The sequence below is a fragment of the Oratosquilla oratoria genome, chromosome 30, assembly GCF_046742065.1.
Source record: "Oratosquilla oratoria isolate Oo_2021 chromosome 30, ASM4674206v1, whole genome shotgun sequence".
NCBI lineage: Eukaryota > Metazoa > Arthropoda > Malacostraca > Stomatopoda > Squillidae > Oratosquilla > Oratosquilla oratoria.
This window is the reverse complement of record NC_134806.1, coordinates 32131811-32149310: the sequence shown is the minus strand read 5'-3', so window position 1 is coordinate 32149310 and position 17500 is coordinate 32131811. Positions and strand designations below refer to the sequence as shown.

The following is a 17500-nucleotide window of genomic DNA, read 5'->3' as shown; positions in this document are numbered from 1 at the left end:
GAAGGACACTGGCAAAAAAATAAAAATGTATTGTCATAATGAAATTATATAAGATGTGATAAATTCATATCGAGTCAGGTGTCTGCACGGGTATATAGTAACCGAGCCTTTAGTATTTGAAGACCCACCCTAAAATAAAAATGAAATGAAATTAAATAAATTAATGAACATGAAAAATATATTAATCACATGTAATATGACTGTCGATAATGCAGCATGTGATATATGTGTATATGGATGTATAATTATATATATATATATATATATATATATATATATATATATATATATATATATATATATATATATATATATATATATATATATATGACCTCGCACTGGAACATTGACAACAGATATGCAGTAAATGTGCTATAGCCATTAATGACACCCCGACCAGCAAGAGTTAAGGGGCATTTAGACGGTCAAACGGCTTGACAAACCCGGTTTGTCAAACAAGTATTTGAAGTGATGTTTGACCGTGTGAATAGGGTATTTGGTTGTCAAACACGTTCGACAAACGTGTTTGACGACCAAATACCCCATTCACACGGTCAAACATCACTTCAAACACTTGCCTGACAAACCGGGTTTGTCAAACTGTTCGACCGTGTAAATGGCCCTTTAAGCACCAGTCCAGTGTATTCGAAGAGAAACTCCATGTATGAAAAAGCTCTGAGCCACTTATTAATGTCATTAAATTTCACTTGCCTTTTGTTTCTCTTGTTCTAAACTCTGTTACACCACTCCTGCGACACCACTCTTTTTCCCATGCTCCCTCCCATGGATAGGGCTAAGAAAACAGTTACCGTGTTCTCATGTGTGTCGTAAAAGGCGACTAATTGGGACTGAGGCACAAAGACAGAACCCCACGGGCATAACTCTTAACCTGTAACTGCACTTACATAAGTTCATTTGCGTAAATACATGAGAGGGAGAGAGAGAAACCTAAAGGAGTAGAGAAATGTCCAGAGATGACAAAGCCAGCCCTCCCCTCGCCCCCTCTAAAAAAGGCGCTGCCCATTTTTTTTTGGGGGGGGGGGGTGGCACTGCAGACGACCGCGCCGAAAGGCCGGAGCTAAGGCCAAGGCGCGCAGAGATGCAGTGGTCCCCGGGCAGGACGGCGCGGTCGGATGGGCAGGCTGTGACAGGCCACGTTAGGTCAAAGACAGCCGTGGCAGGTTGGAATACATTAGTTCAGGAAAGGCGAGACGGACTCTCCTGGTTTAAAGGTGACGATGCTAGCCGTCGTCCAATGACGTAATTCAAGGCCGCGCTGACCTGGATTAGTGATGGACCATTAACTATACACACGGTAATGCTTTGTGAAGATTGCGGGAACCTGTGGACTAACTCGGTGCATGACACACACACACACACACACACACACACACACACACACACACACACACACACACACACACACACATGTATATATATATATATATATATATATATATATATACAATAAATATATACATAATATATATATATATATATATATATATATATACACACACACACACACTCGATGGCGCAGTTTGTAGAGTTCCCGGCCGCCACTAAGGCGGTCCGGGTTCGAATTCCGCCCAATGCTGAAATATTTTCAGTGTTGCTGTGCTGCGAGTCGTTACAGCACTACACATAGATCGGTCATATATGAGCTCTGAGCTCTCTTTCGGGAAGGAAATAACTCAATCACGAGTCCGGCACATGACCCAAGACCATGGTGAATCACACACACGCACGCGCGTGCGCGCGTTCTCTCGTTTATTTTTTCGGTTTTACGTGCTTTGTATAACTTATCTCCCTCCCCTCTCCTTCCCATCAACACCTTTCCCCTTTTCCTCCCTTCCTCTCCACTCTCATTTCCACTTCCTCTCAGTCAACCTCCGATGAACTCAACTGCAAACTCATTCAATTCTCTACCCCTATTTCTCCCTTGTTCATATTTCTCTTTACTCCTCTTGATTCCTCCTCCAACTCTGTTGTCCCTTTTCCCATTTCATCATGTTCTTTTCACTACAATCCTGTACATTTCGCAAGTCTTCGCCTTCCCAAAGCTATATTCCTTAAGAAGCGGACATACGCACGATTTACGTATATCTTACTTTGGTTCGATCATTCTCACTATGCGCCCATACCCTCTCGCAACTTGTCCGTACATTCTTAGCTTTCTATCACATTACTATCTGCCTTTACTTTCCTGCCTACCTTTCCTTAACAGCTCCTCTGTGCCTTCCTAACCTGACCCCCACAAACCGCCTCGACCTTCCTACTACTTGCCCACCCGTCCTTTTGACTTGGTCATCGTCGTTTCTGTTCCATGAGGACAATGTCGTCTCCTCACCTTCTCTCCCCTGAGGCTACTCGTCCTGTGACGTTATAACCATTACTCTCCCTCCTTTCTCAGTATATCATAATAAATTTCCCTTCACTCTCCTCTTACCTCTCTCTCTCTATCTCTATCTCTATTTATCCCTTTACTCCACAAATTATACTGATGGTACAGATCAACTCGCTTGTTATACCCTGACCTTGTGCAATGTGCATTTCTTCTTAAGTGTCCTTTCCCCTTCGTTTTGTTGTGTTGTTTCACCGTAAGAGGTCACTCTACCATATACCTGCATATTTCTTTTGACAGTAAACCCTTCCCAACCAAACTGTATTTCATATCATGTCAGGGCCCACGCCAGACAATTCTATTCGTCTGTTTAGTATCCCTTGTATGGCAAAGGGGACTAGAACCAATTAGAAAAAGCCATTCACTCCTGAGGACCATTTGTTTTATTCTGGCTAACTCTAGATGAATATATTCAGTTATTTGGTGCCAGTTCGGCCGTGAAGGGGTTGTTGAGTTGTCTATGGGGTCACTGCGTTACGAAGCCGCAAACATACACACACATGCTCAGTTTCGACGGACATTCCGCCTGAAGTGACGGGCCTCACACTACTTAGGTCTGCCTTCAGATTGAGCCTCAGTTTCTCACGCTGCCAGTATCGTGTTTGTGTGTTAGTGAATGCGCGTTCTCATACCTTGTGCCTTAGGTAATAGTTTGTCTTCATGCACTCTAATATCGGAACACGGGTATATTATATTTATTTGAGAACGTGTTGTTATGATTTATACCTGTACCTGCGTATGTGTACCTACACGTGTAGATGATGAGCTTCCAGAGAAGAAGAGGAATGTGAAGCTGGGATAGGTAGTGGGGAGGAGAGAGAAGCGTTGATGAATATCCCATAGAATTTGCCCATAGAAATAGTCGAAAGAGGAGACTGCAGAGTGAAAAAGGGAAGGCACGAGAACAAAGGACTAAAGAGAGGGGAAGAAGCGAGAAGAGAGTGGGAGTTGGGAAGGGGGGTTCGGAGCGTCACGGAGTGAACGGTGTCAGGTAATCGTTTAGAGAACACCAGTTCCAAGAGCTCGTTACTCTCGTCGTGCCCCGTCTTGTGACGGATACTCCTGAGGCACTATCACACTGAGCTATTTTTCCTCCGATTGTTGAGGCAGATTTGCAGCCTGCAGCTTTTGGCACAAAAAAAAAGTTTGCAATACTAAATTTACGGCGGAAAAAGCGCTGGAGGTGGACGGTACCGCCGATTAATTGGAGGTTGGAGGAAAATATCCCAGTACAATAACGTCAATAGTCGGGCGATTAACTGTATACTCGCTTGTACTCCCTTTCTAGGGTATGTAGAGCTAAATACAATTTTTTTTCATCACTGTCAGTCATTTTATTAGGATGAATGACAGAGTAAAAGACGTGTGTATTTGTATATGATATTTTAAAGTTTTACTTGTAGATGATATTTGTACTGGAGTGCCGTGTATGTTTGTAGACATAGGATATTTATGTATATGGGAATATTTCTTGGTCAAAATATTGTAAAGGTTTTGTTAATAAGTTACTAACTAGGTATGCTGTATAGATCTTTGACTCAAGTTTTGATGTGTTTATGTGTCTTGCTGAGTTGTTTAGATGAGAGAAAATCAGAACGGATTTAGGTTTCTATAGTAATGACTAATGAGGTTCCAATGCTTCAGCGTCAGTCCACCCCCGCTCAGTGGAATAGGTCCTAAGATGTCGCCATGTTGAAGGGACTAAAACTTTTGAAACGATGACGTATTTCATATTTATTTGTCACTTATAACTAGTGCAGTGGTTTTGGGCGTTGTTCTTGGTACCAAAGCTGTGTGTTTGTTTGCGTGAGGTTGCCACAATACTCGAATCGCGCTGCGAAAGATTAATGGTAATTGTCCAGTAACAGCTCATACATATCCCGACGATACTGTACAGTGTATGCATATACACAGACCGCACAAACCATCACGTGTAACATTGCTGTACGTTGCAACTTCATTGATTTAAAATCGAGATTCTACAACGACTTGCCCCAAGTCCTCCCGTCAAATAAATAAAATCGTTGGGTGTTGTCTTGAACAAGTATTTGTTAAGTAAATGGTTTGTCACAGTGTTCGCAGTTGAAGAAGAATTCAGAAGGGACACAATTTGCCCAGGAATTGGTTAGGAACTGGATTTGGGCTTTGTCCTAATCCTTTTTATCACAATCCCCTTCCTTCCCTCCCTATTCTCCTCCTTTGCATATTTCCCTTACTTTCCTTCTTACCTTCCGTCCTTTCCTTCCTACCTATCTTTGTCCTCTCTCCCCCCACGCCCTTCCTTTCCCCCTTCCTTCTTTTTCCATTTACCTATCCTTTCCTTTTTCCCCTCTTCCCTTCCCACATATTTCTGTATTTTCTTTCTTCCTCATTCTGTACGAGGTCGCGCGACAAAACACCAGCATATCTATCACCTCTCCACAACTTCTTACAGAAGACATGACAATAAACCAAACTACGAATACTCTTAACTAAGTCAACATGTGAAATATAAGATAATGGATGACAGCAGCGCGAGATTGACCACAAGGATAGAAACGCTGGTAAACTACAGACTGTAACAACAATTCGACTCGACTATGACCTTCGGTCCCTTCCCCGCCTCTCCCTCTTTTCCTCCATTTCCTTCGTTTGTTCGTTCCTTTCTTCTCTCCAAACTCCGTCTCTCTCTTCCATCCTTCCTTTTTTTTATTTCCTCCTCTCCTTGGGAGTTGTGATTAGGTAGTGGTTTCCAATGTGGGGATTACGCTGACTTAGTTTGGAAAAATGTATTTGCGCTATTCATTTCAATCGTGAATCTATGCTTGACTAACCCGAGTTTACCCTTCCGTTGTCTGTCACAAGGGATAGACACGATACCCGCAAGCGATGGCAGGGAATTTAATGAAAGTTAAGGCAGTGCATAAATTGATGGATTGTATCTATCTACAATAAGCATATAATTGAATAAATGAATGGGTAACTAGGAAATAATGAGGATTGACAGGACAAGTCCATCCATTATGGGAAGGGAGAGTGTTGCAATGACGTCATCAAGATGACCAAACCTCCCTCTCTCCCTACTTCCCTCACCCCACCCATTCAATTTATCCTCCCCACTCTTGTCCCTCTTCATTATCGCTCCCCTCTCTGTTGTCATTTCCCTCCCCTCTGCATCTCGTCCCCTTCATCCTTAGCAGCAGCGCTCTCCCTCCCACACATTATTGTCGTCTTGAAGCTTGAGCGGTATACATGAGAGTTCGCAGGTGCATCCGTGTGAGATTTATGTGTGTGTGTGTGTGTGTGTGTGTGTGTGTGTCACTTTGTGTTTGTGTGTGCGTGTGTGATTCACCTTTTCACTTTGGTCTTTGGATCTCGTGTTGGACTCGTGATCGACAGCTGTTTCCCTCCCGGAAGAGAGCTCAGAGCTCGTATGACCGATCTATGGGTAATGCTATGACCTTACACACACATACACACACAACTCCCCGCCCACGGGAGTTGGAGTAACGACTCGAAGCACAGCGATACTGAAATTTTTCAGCCCTGGGCAGGATTCGAGCCAGGTACAGCCAGTACCGCCATACTGACAGTCTGAGACTCTACCAACCGCGCCACCGAGTCGTGTGCTTGCATGTATGTTTACCTGTTCGATTTTTACAGGAATGAAGAACTATTGATATCCCACCCCTTCATGTACTACCATTAGTTCAAAATCTAACCATCGGTTGATTTCAACTGGGTACTTGATGTGTGCGTCCACGTGCGCGCGTGTGTGGTCATGAGTGATACTTTGCGTGTGTATATTTGTGTAGGTGTTTTATGAAGTGATAGTAAGAACTTGTATCCTAACAGGAGATCGTCGTATTAATATTCTTAGATAGTAACATGATTAAAAGTTCCCGGGTTTCAGTTCTGATATGTCTCTCAAAGACTCTCATCAGAACGTCAGCAGAGGCAAGCCTCACCCCCCCCACCCCCACCGTGGTGCCCAGCCACGGCAGTATCCTCCCCAGTAAGGGTCTTAAGCCCACAGACTCGGACTATGATATTCATATCATGGCAAAGCACTTCAGTAACTACCAGCCATAACTAGTGTCGTATTGTTTTGTTACTACTAGTATGTGACTAAATATTCGACCTTAGATTTGAATTGTGTGAACAGGATGAAACAGAAATACATCTATATCTATATACCAAGGGCGTTTTCCCCCTTACAAGAGAGGTAGCCAAGTCAAAAGGCAAATACCCACTCCCACCCATTCCACTCCCATCCCCTATCCATCCATTTCATCCTCGGTCGTCCCCTCAAGTTCACTCCCCACACCTCTGCCTTCCACAGCTCTTGTACTAATCTTTCTTTACTCATTCTTTCCATGTGCCCAAACCATCCCAATACTCTTTCATCAGCCTTATCTACCATCTTCTTTTCCACCCCCGCTCTCCTCCTCACCTCTTCGTTTCTCACTCTATCCAACCTTGTAACCCCTACCATAATTCTCATACATTTCATCTCGAACACATTTAATCTTTTCCTCTCTACCTCTCTTAAATTCCAGGTCTATGGCCCCATACAGTGCCGCCGGCACAATCACCCCTTCATACAGTCTCCTTTTTATACCCATTCACAAATGCCTAATTCTCATGACACTTTTTAATCCCTCAATGCATCTACTTGCTGCTCTCGGTCTACAATTTACTTCTACCTCCACATCTCCCCTTTCTTGCCACATGGGACCCCAAATACCTAAAGCTACCCACTCCCTCCAACCTCTCTCCTTTAAGACTTACTTCCAACTCGCTGCCATCCTCTCCCCTTGCACATCTCATCACCTTTTACCCACATTTACCTTCAACTTTTTTCTATCGCACACCTTCCCAAACTCCGTCACTAACTCCCTTAGTCCTTCCTCTGACCCTGCCGTAAGAGCAGTGTCGTCAGCAAACAACAGTTGGCTCACCTACTTCTCTCTATTTTCTTTATCTCAAGTCCCTTGCCCATTACCCTCGCCTTTACCTCCCGCACCCCTCCATCCATGTATACATTGAACAACAAAGACTATATGACACATCTCTGTCGCAGTACCTTACCTCAAACCATTAGCTCTCTCTATTTCCAATTATAACACAGGATTTACTACTCTCGTAAAAAATCTTGACTGCCCTTAACAGCTTTCCCCCAATCCTATATATCTGCAAAACCTCCCACAGGACAATTGTCTACCCTGCCATAGCCTTTTGCAAGGCTACAAAGGACCATAAAGGATTCTTACCTTTTGATAAACTTTCACATATCTGACTTACCACAAAAATATGATCCACGCAACCCCTACCTTTCCTCAACCCACACTGCTCCTCGCCAACAATTCCCTCTGTTCCTTTCCTAATCCTCTCAATTTAAACTCTTCCATATGTCTTCCCAACTACACTCAACAAATTAATCTCTCTGAAACTACTACAAACACATTTGTCCCGTTTTCCATTGTAAAATGGAACTATGCAGATATTCCTCCAGTCCTCCGGCACTCTACCCTCCCTTAGACACACATTAAACAACCTCACTAGCCAGTCCACTATTATTGTATCTCCCTTCATCAGACAGTCTGCATGACACCCACCTGCTCACATAATTTTCAAAACTTCTAGCACCTTATCTTTTCTTGTTTCTCCATTTTCTTCTCCCATCACTGTCATAAGTGGCTCCCACTGTTAACAGAAATATATATATATATATATATATATATATATATACACACACACACAATATGTGTGTGTGGATTTTAGGACTTTGCAACTCCGTGACCCCTACCACGGTTCAGGAATGCCGAGTATTCTGATTCAAAATTTGACGACAGTCTTGTATCATCCCTACATCCTAATAGATGACACCCTAATCACAATTTTGCAAGTTGATAATTATTCGTATGTATTTCAAAAATAATTCAGTCACTTGCAGTGCAATTTGTCATAAAAGACTTGACGAGCTTAAATTCCGGCTGTCATAGCCGCGAAAAGACTCTTTGCACCTTACAAAGGATTACAAAGGCGGAGCATGCCGACAGGAGACCTTTTGGTCCATATTTAGGTCGGATGCGGAAAAAATCACAATAATAATGAATAACTAAAAACTATAATAATGTAAATAACAAATAAAATACTTAAATAAATGCATAGGTGTAGTTAAATGATAAACAAACAGGTAAATAGAAAATACTAATAAATTGACATATAACTAATAATAAATGAGAATCAAACAGACAAATGATAACAAAATAAAAACAAATAAAATAAATTATAATCATTACAGCATCATGCTTAGGTGTTTATCTAAATGATTCTATGTTATACGATGCCGTTCTTTGAAATATCCTTGAACCTGCGTTTAGGTTGTCCTCGGCTCCTGGCCCCCATCATCCTTCTCCTGCCCTGTTTCCTTCCTGTGAGACTGTACATGTAGCTTCTCTGTGTCCTTCTCCGTGCGACCTTCCAGCCCACTCCCCGGGTGGCCTTTCTCTGACCTTTCCCTGTCCTTCTTAGCTAACAAACGATCGTTTTAACGGCCCCGACCTTGATCCTACCACAACACCGTTCCATCCTACCTATACCACACATACCAGTACCGTCCCGATGTATTATAACGCCTTTCAGTGTACGTAGAATTCTACATACGAGTACCGTCAATGCACGTAGACCTCCCTTCCACTGTGAACCATCACACGACCCTTCGGCTACTGTACCGCTGTAAACCATCCCACCTTCAAGACCTCGTACCGCCTATACCCACCAACACCCACACAACAGCGCCAGTCCTACCTTCCGCGCCACAACCCCGTTATACCATCTCTCATCAACCAACCCCACATCCTGGCAGACCACGCCAGCTAAGCCTCCACTTCCATCACGACAATGGCCTGGCCGCCAGAGAATCGCCGCTGGCCCCGTGCTTGATTATGCAAAGCCACGGGCAGCAAATTGTCTACCTGAAACGGCCTGCTGTCCAGCCCGCCAAAACGGAGAACGTAAACATGGCGGGAGGCTAGGGGGCGCTCGCCGCTCGGCCAACTGTAGATGACCAGAGGGAACGGAGAGAAGGGAGGGGAGGTTTCGTATTTGACTTGTAGCCGAATAGCAAGACCAGAGTTGTTGTTAGTTTATTATTATTATTATTGTTGTTGTTATAATTGTTATCATTGTTATTGTTGTTATTATTATAATTATTATTATTATTATCATCATTATTATTGCATGTTTTCATGTTTTTAATTTCTTATTGCAAGAGTCTACCCTAAGTACCATATTTCTCCGTTGCGAGATGTTATATTCGACTTATAGCTAAAGTATTGAGACCAAACTGAGTATTTTTCGTCAATATTTGTATCTCTTTTTATTGCATTATCATTGCAGCAGCCTCAGATCGTGGCGATGAAACAGAGTATGCTACAAATATATACAACAGGGTTACGACAATGTCATCACCTTCCCCTAGAACCATTGTAGCTCTAGAGAACACAGCATGGAGAAAATTGTGCGTGGTGACACTGTCTCATATGTTTGCAGCAGCCTATTCATCGCTACGATCAGCCGCTACAATGCGAGAGATCTTTGCTCACTGTCGGGAGGCGTCATCCTTCTTTCATGAGTTATTCGCTTACGGTTTTGCTAGTCCTCTTGGTCTCCTGCGCCCACGATAGAGCGATCTCGGGGGAGAATTCCAAGATGAATCCGTTTCCTCGCCGAAGATGACACTATGGATGAGTTGCTGTATGTTTTTGTTTGTTCATTTTTGTCGGCATCACAGAGCGATGGAAAGCCTCGCCCCCCCCACTCCCCCAATAAGTCATCAGTCAATGGAGCAAGCGCCGTGACAACCCAGACCCAGCTCTCCCTTCTCAAGCCCACCCTAGTCAGACCTCAACTCCATATCCACCATTTCCAGGCAAATACGACTTATTTGACGCAACGGGGGCGCGGGGGGTGGGGGGGTTGCGTCCCATGAGCGTTCACGCTCGGAAATGACCTTATGAACAGGGTCACTTGCTGTAAGACGAGCCATGTGTTTCAGCTGGCACTCGGCGATGTGGGAGGTTATTTGGGTCTCATTACGGCGCCATGAAGTATGTCTAAACCATTTCTCCAATGGTACCCTGTGATCCTCCACGACTTCAGAGCCATAGTCCAAGTCTTACCCATACAGCAAGACTAGGATTACCTGGTGCTTGAGAACACCGACCTTGTCCTCAACTTGTACCTCCCGTCCGGTCGAGACTGTCCATAACTCCAGAGATCATTCCTGGTTGTCTACCGACTCACAACACTGAAGCTCAGGATACATAGATTTCTCTGATGAAATAGTTGGGTCTCCCTGAAATCTCCACAATCTCAATTTCTGACACATGCCGTTCGGTGACCAAATGCCCGCAGAGACCCGCTGAAGAGAGTGTAACGTAAAGCTAAGCTCGTCCATGGAATCTTTGAAAAAAAATGTCAGAGACATGTGGGGAAACTTCAAAAGGGGAGAGTTCCAGAGGAAAGAAATAAAGAAAGAGCTTACTGTAGTGTTGACATTAGTGCATTGCAAGTGAGATATCGGCGATTATTGCAGTAGGGTGTCACCAACAACCATAGTAAAATTGGTGGAGTTGCTGGCACATTCGCAGGCACGGAACCTCTTCGAAGCTGAATGTGATAGCCTGACAAAAAAAACAAACAAAAAAAAATAGAAATGTAAATACTACCAGGTCAGGAAGACGAAGCTTGAGCCTCAGATCGAACGTAATGAGACGTTCATGTAAAATTACTGCAAGTCATATATTTGATATCGTAATTGTAAGAAAAATAACACGTGTATTTGTGTTGTGCGTATCATCATATGTGTTTATCGTTACATATGTTCTTTGTATGCAATCTTTAGAGAGGTTGTGCGCAGATTTTTATTAAGAGAATATTTTTTCTTCCTACTATGGTGCATGCCATGGTAATACACACACACACACACACACACACACACGGCTCGGTGGCGGATTGGTAAAGCACTGGCCTCACAAGCCAGAGAACCGGGGTTCGATTCCCCGGTCGGGCGGAGATAAGTAGGGTTTGTCTCCTTTCACGTGTAGCCCCTGTTCACCTAGCAGCGAGTAGGTACGGGACGTTAGTCAAGGAGTTGTGACCTTGCTGTCCCGGTGTGTGGTGTGTGAGTGGTCTCAGACCTACCCAGAGATCGGCTAATAAGGAGCTCTGAGCTCACTGCCGTAGGGTGGTGTCTGGCTGTCTCGACAGAGACTGCAGCAGATCAGAGAGAGAGAGAGAGAGAGAGAGAGAGAGAGAGAGAGAGAGAGAGAGAGAGAGAGAGAGAGAGAGAGAGAGAGAGAGAGATTTTAGTATTTCATTGGAAATATCCACCGTATTTATGGAGGCAATATCGTTCCAAAGAAGTTGAGTCGTAGAGGTGTGAATGAAAGGTTTAAGGAGAGTAGCAGAACGGAGAGTGAGTAGTTGAAGTAAAAGTCATCAGCTGAGTGACTTGGTTCATAGGGATGTCACTGAAGTCCCAAAAACAGTGACTGCATAAAACATGCAGTCACTGCCCTATACGAGAGAGAGAGAGAACACGCCAGGCTTTCGGGGGAGTGGCTAACGCAGCAAGGAAGACTAGATATGATTGTCTGCTGTGAGTCACATTGTCTCCTCATGAGCACTCAGTAAATTTAATGTGTTTATTAATTAAATGCCCCACTCTGTTCGTGGGTTTATGATATAAAGCTAGGCTAATTTCGTTTGCTACGATATAATATTTATATTACTCTAACATTTGTCAGCCGTTTTTATTCAGCTAGAGGTAGCCGCCAATATTCTGTTGGAACTGATCTTAGACATTTTCGGTGTTTGCCACAGGTTGATTTTTATTCTGTTCTCACGAAGACATTTCATTCAGCCACGGGAGTCCCTCCCACTGTTAGTCTGTCTCTGACTACAAATAGGTTTTCCATAAGAATTTTATATGAAAAATTGTCCTACATTCATCGAAATCTAGGAAACTTCGGCCGCTAGAATCACTCTCTAGTGATCTGCTATACTACCGAAAGTCGTTATGGTTCCAAATATAAGACTCGCAATTTTTATAGCTTTTGGGTTGTATTATAAACTATGATATATTAAGGGAATTTAACATACATCTTTATTTGAATTACGATAAGTAGTTGAGTCAGTGTTAAACCGTTTGTCCCGTCTTTACTGTAAATATTTAACTGTTTGCTCTGTCTGTCCTTTACTGAACTGCATCCAACTGCGTTTGGGTGCATCGCCCTGCATCACTGTTTTGTTCCAAACAGGTTTCGAGGCTCACCACGAGCGTGGGCGGCCAGGAGGAGGAGGAGGAGGAGGAGGAACAACCTCTTCCTCTTCCTTGAGGATCTGCCGCGGCAGAGGCGACATCGTTGTCCCTGCGTGCCGTTTTGTTTACATGTTTTGATTTGCGACTCCTCCAAGTGACGCTCCTTGTATATATTGTTCTGTTTGTTTATATGGTGTTTTATTCGAGTAAAGGGACAGACCCACCAGATTGAAACTGTGGTGTTAGCCAGAACAGAATATTTAAAGGGCGTCACCGGAGTAAAGGGATCAAATGCATCAGGATGCAGATGAGATCAGGTCTTGGTTGGGGGTATTGCCTTCTGAAGCGACGCCATCTTAACAGCTTCAACATGGTCACGTGTTTTGTAAGATTTTTTTCTGGTCACTACTGGACTATTTTATTCGGCTGAAAGGTGGACCCGGGACAGAAAGGAGGACTTGAACGATCGAGACCCCTAGTTTGTCCTGGTGTCACCCTTGAGGGAAACCGTTTAGTCTTGGCCTTGACAAAAATCTGTGTCGTACGTTACTATGTTGAAGGAACTAACGTTGCGTATCGTGGAGTTGCTGTGCTGCATATTTATTCTACATTTTTTTCTCGTCCACAGCTTATCATTATTATCTCGTGTTCAACTTATTCCTTTGAGAACGAATGCAGTGGAAGACTAAAGTTCAGTCGACCAGTTTGAATATAATTGATTGCACATACGCACGCACACACACACACACACACACACACACACACACACACACACACACACACACACACACACACAAACATATATATATATATATATATATATATATATATATATATATATATATATACATGTATATATACATATTCATATACATATATATATATATACATATATATATATATAATATGTGTGTGTGTGTATGTCAAACTTACGTTGCTTAATATATATTTCTCTGAATATTACTTGAATTACAATGAAAAGGATTTTTGCAAATGACATTGAATCAAAGCCAATGTTTCGAATTTGAATTAGAAGAGTACCGGAACTTTTGTCTTCCACTGTACTTAGGACGTTTTGGTCTTCATAAGGGTCCTATAAGTCTGAGTTGTAGCTTGCCACTAGAAGCCTACGCAGGAAAATAATAATAATAGCAATAATGATGATGATGATAATATATTAATAATAACGATAACAATAATAATAGTAACAATGATAATGATAATAGTATAGTAATAATAACGATAACAATAATGATAACAATAATAGTAATAACAATAATAATGATAATAGTAAATAAATAGATAAGTCTTGATAAGATAGAAAAATAAACGTAGGTGCTAGTTAAGATTTTAGATTAATCTGATTTCAAGGTGTGGCATGCAATCGCAGAAGCTGGAAGTTGTGTGTGTTGCCTTTGCATCGTTGTATTTGGGTGCTGGTAGATTATTTATCTATTTGTTTATTTATTTTAACACCATCTGACAATAATAGTGATATATATGAAAAAAACTCAAATATTTATTTCAATTACAAGGAATATTCTGTATTTTATTGGTGGTTTCTGTAGAAAGCTTGTAGAACATAAGTTAACAAATTCGTAGGGTATGGCTTCAATCAAGAGTTATCAGTGTCTTCTCTCTCATGCCTATGCGACACTGTTCCCCAACACACTTGTGAAACTCTCTGTCTAAAGCGCCCCATACACGATCAATTGTATTGCGCAATTTCATTGTCAATTCAGAGTATTGACAATGAAATTGCACAATATAATTGATCGTGTATGGGCCGCTTAAGCCTTGGGGTGTGTCACACTGTCCGGCGCTGCCGTTGCAGCTATAGCAAAGCATTATGGGTCATCAGACTCGAATGGTTCTGATAGCATTTTAACCAGGAGTAGATGGTGGTTGTTATGTAAAGTTCTGACTATCGTCAGGTGATTTTATTAAGCTAATTTGACTTGCCATAATTTGGCCGCATCCGGCTCCGCCGCATAGTTTGACACACCGGCATCACTTTCTTCACTGCCTCTCCATATTTTACTTGATTGTGAAGTTATAGGAGGATAATACTTAAGCCTCTCCTTCCATTAGACATCGTGTATATCATTCCGAGTATGTGACACTTTGATTTCGCTGAAAGAAGTCTTCAAGAACAATTTCGAGTAACGTAATGATTCTTAACCAGGGTCATACATCCCCTGGAGACACGGGACCAAGTTTCTAGGGGTGTTAGCTGCTACATTTTTTTTTTAGTTACCTGAGGCATAATAATATATTTCCTAGTTGCCAGTAAGGTTACATAGTTTGGGAAAGGTGTGAAAAAAAAAGAAAAAAATATTGAGAACGGCTGAATCGTTAGTACATATGGTGAAACAGTGTTCATTTGGTTTTTCATTACCATTAAGATATACATGAGGGATTTTTGAAAGTGTACTGTAGATAGAAGAATGGATCAAGGAGTGACACTGAGGTACTAAGAACTGCAAGAAGGATAGCAGGACCAGTAAATATAGAAAAATATATATCGTTGAAAGCAAATTCTGGAACCATGGAAATGTTATGTAGATGCTCGGGTTCACGGATTGGGAGAAACTAGGTGCTGCGTAAACTGCTTGTGTGTAGGGCATGGTGAGAACCTACAAGTCTGAAATTTGAGACAGTTCTAGTGAGTACCGACTACAACACCATGGTTTTCGATCACTAGCTTGTCTTGTGATCCACATCTATTACCCTCCCGAGTATGAGCTCAGAGCTCATATAGTCTGATCTAAGGGTAATGTTTTGACCTTACACACACTACACACCTATCTCCTTGCTCAAGGGAAACAATAACAGTGTCCAATGTTGTGAGACCTTCACCCCCAGAGCGGGGCTCGAACTCGGGTCAACAGAGCGGGCAGCTCTCGATTCCCAGTACACTAGCATTCAAACGCGCGCACACACGCATACGCACACACACACACACACACACACACACACACACACACACACACACACACACACACACACACACACACACACACACACACGGCTCCCGCTCGCTTGCATTGACCTGATATGAAGGGTTGGAGTCAAGTGGGCGGTTTCCCGCGAAAGAGGGCGCTATGCTGTTGCTCCGACTCGACACTGTCGGTGCAATACGCCTCTGACGTCATGTTTCCCTGCCGACCTGTGACAATTGAGCGAGAAATAATCTGGCGCTCTTGAATGGCTGCCTTGGTGGCGAGATGATGAAACCCATAAGAATCCCCTGAAGTCAAACTTTCCCAGAATGACGTTCTTCTTGCAGAATCCCGACAATTTCCATTGTTGCCAAGTTTCTCTCCAGCGCGGCAGGAATTTGATGGCTATTTTTGCCAAGCTCTTGCATTGTAAGTCGGCAGAAAGCAGAGAATGACACAATTTTAACTCGGAGACCGGTTAAAAGGACGAGGAGGGGGGAGGAGTGGAGGGAATGATAAAAACGTGAAAGCTTCTGCCAGAACCTCTTTGTGTAGAACATCGTTCGTTGGTTTTATTCTGAATAATCTCCCTTAATATCCCATGGGAAAACAATACCATTGAATTCCATCATTATAAAATCGCCTGGCGACAGAAGATCTTTAAAATGGTGCTATTGTTGCGATGCGAAGAAGTTAATCGAGATGACCTTAGCTCCGGCACTGCCGTCACACTCTATAGATAAAATCGTTATTTGCGTCCGTCGCACCCTCGTGCAGCGCTAGAATCAATCTTATGAGTGTAACTTGACATGATTTGCGTAAAATATATGTTAACAGAATACACATACACACACACACATACACATACATACACGCAAATACAGAACGAACATAATTATACACATTACATGCAAACATAAACAGTCAAACGAACCCGTATACATACACGTATATATATATATATATATATATATATATATATATATATATGTATATATGTATACATACACATACACAGGCAGACACACCACAGGTCAGATATGGTACTTCCGGTTCGATCGGTGCTGTATCTGTCAGCCTGTATGTGTTTAAGACTATTATGTGTATATGTTCACTTTGCATGTGTGTGTGTGTGTGTGTGTGTGTTCTGGTGTTTCTAGCAGCCTTTCGTTTTCTAAGCATAAAGAAACTTCAATAATATTAAATGATATGAAGATTCCTTCTAACTTTGAAGCGTGTTGAAAAAAAATCTAGTGAAGAAAATCGCCTGTCGTTTGCCTGAAAAAAAATATAAGTACGAATGAGTGGTGGGACTGTGAGCCGCTTTAACCACAGTCGTTGGGAACTCGTGTGGCATTGTAACGGTTGTGACATGGGGCGCCTTTGGCGTGGCACTGCGAGTCGAATTGGGCATTAGACCGCTTTGAAAGGTGGCGTTATTATGAAAATGTGCCGCTTGTAAAACGTGGGTTGTTATTGAAGTTCTCTGGCTCTTTGCTTGCTTCCAGTGGGCGTGGCAGCTATCGATTTGTCGCGTCTTGGCTTGTCAGGGCCGTCGGGCTGCACTATCAAGAACTCTGGCAAGAGAGAAAGACAGAGAACGGTGAGTATATAAATAATGAACACAACCGAAAGGTGAATTTAGCGTATGCCAAAAAAAAAAAAAAAAAAGAGAGAGAGAGAGAGAAAGAAATTGCTGGTGGGAGTAAGACAGTCTTGTAAGGTACGCTGTGGTTGGATAAAGCTTCGCCTCGTGACTGCTAAGGCTCGAGTTCGATCCTTGATGACTCCCGGTGGCTGCCACTTATTCTGGCTCTCCCAGCACATAGTGTAAACTAATGGCTT

The 17500-nt window shown here is 42.7% G+C and overlaps 1 long non-coding RNA gene across 1 annotated transcript in view; it reads left to right on the top strand.

The window, feature by feature from the left end:
* Nucleotides 1-17245, top strand: part of LOC143041078 (uncharacterized) — a 179615-nt gene extending 162370 nt beyond the window's left edge. Inside the window, exon 3 of the long non-coding RNA XR_012967790.1 lies at nucleotides 17164-17245. This is a non-coding gene — a long non-coding RNA (uncharacterized LOC143041078). The remainder of the gene's footprint in view (nucleotides 1-17163) is intronic.
* The last annotated feature ends 255 nt before the right edge of the window (nucleotides 17246-17500 follow it).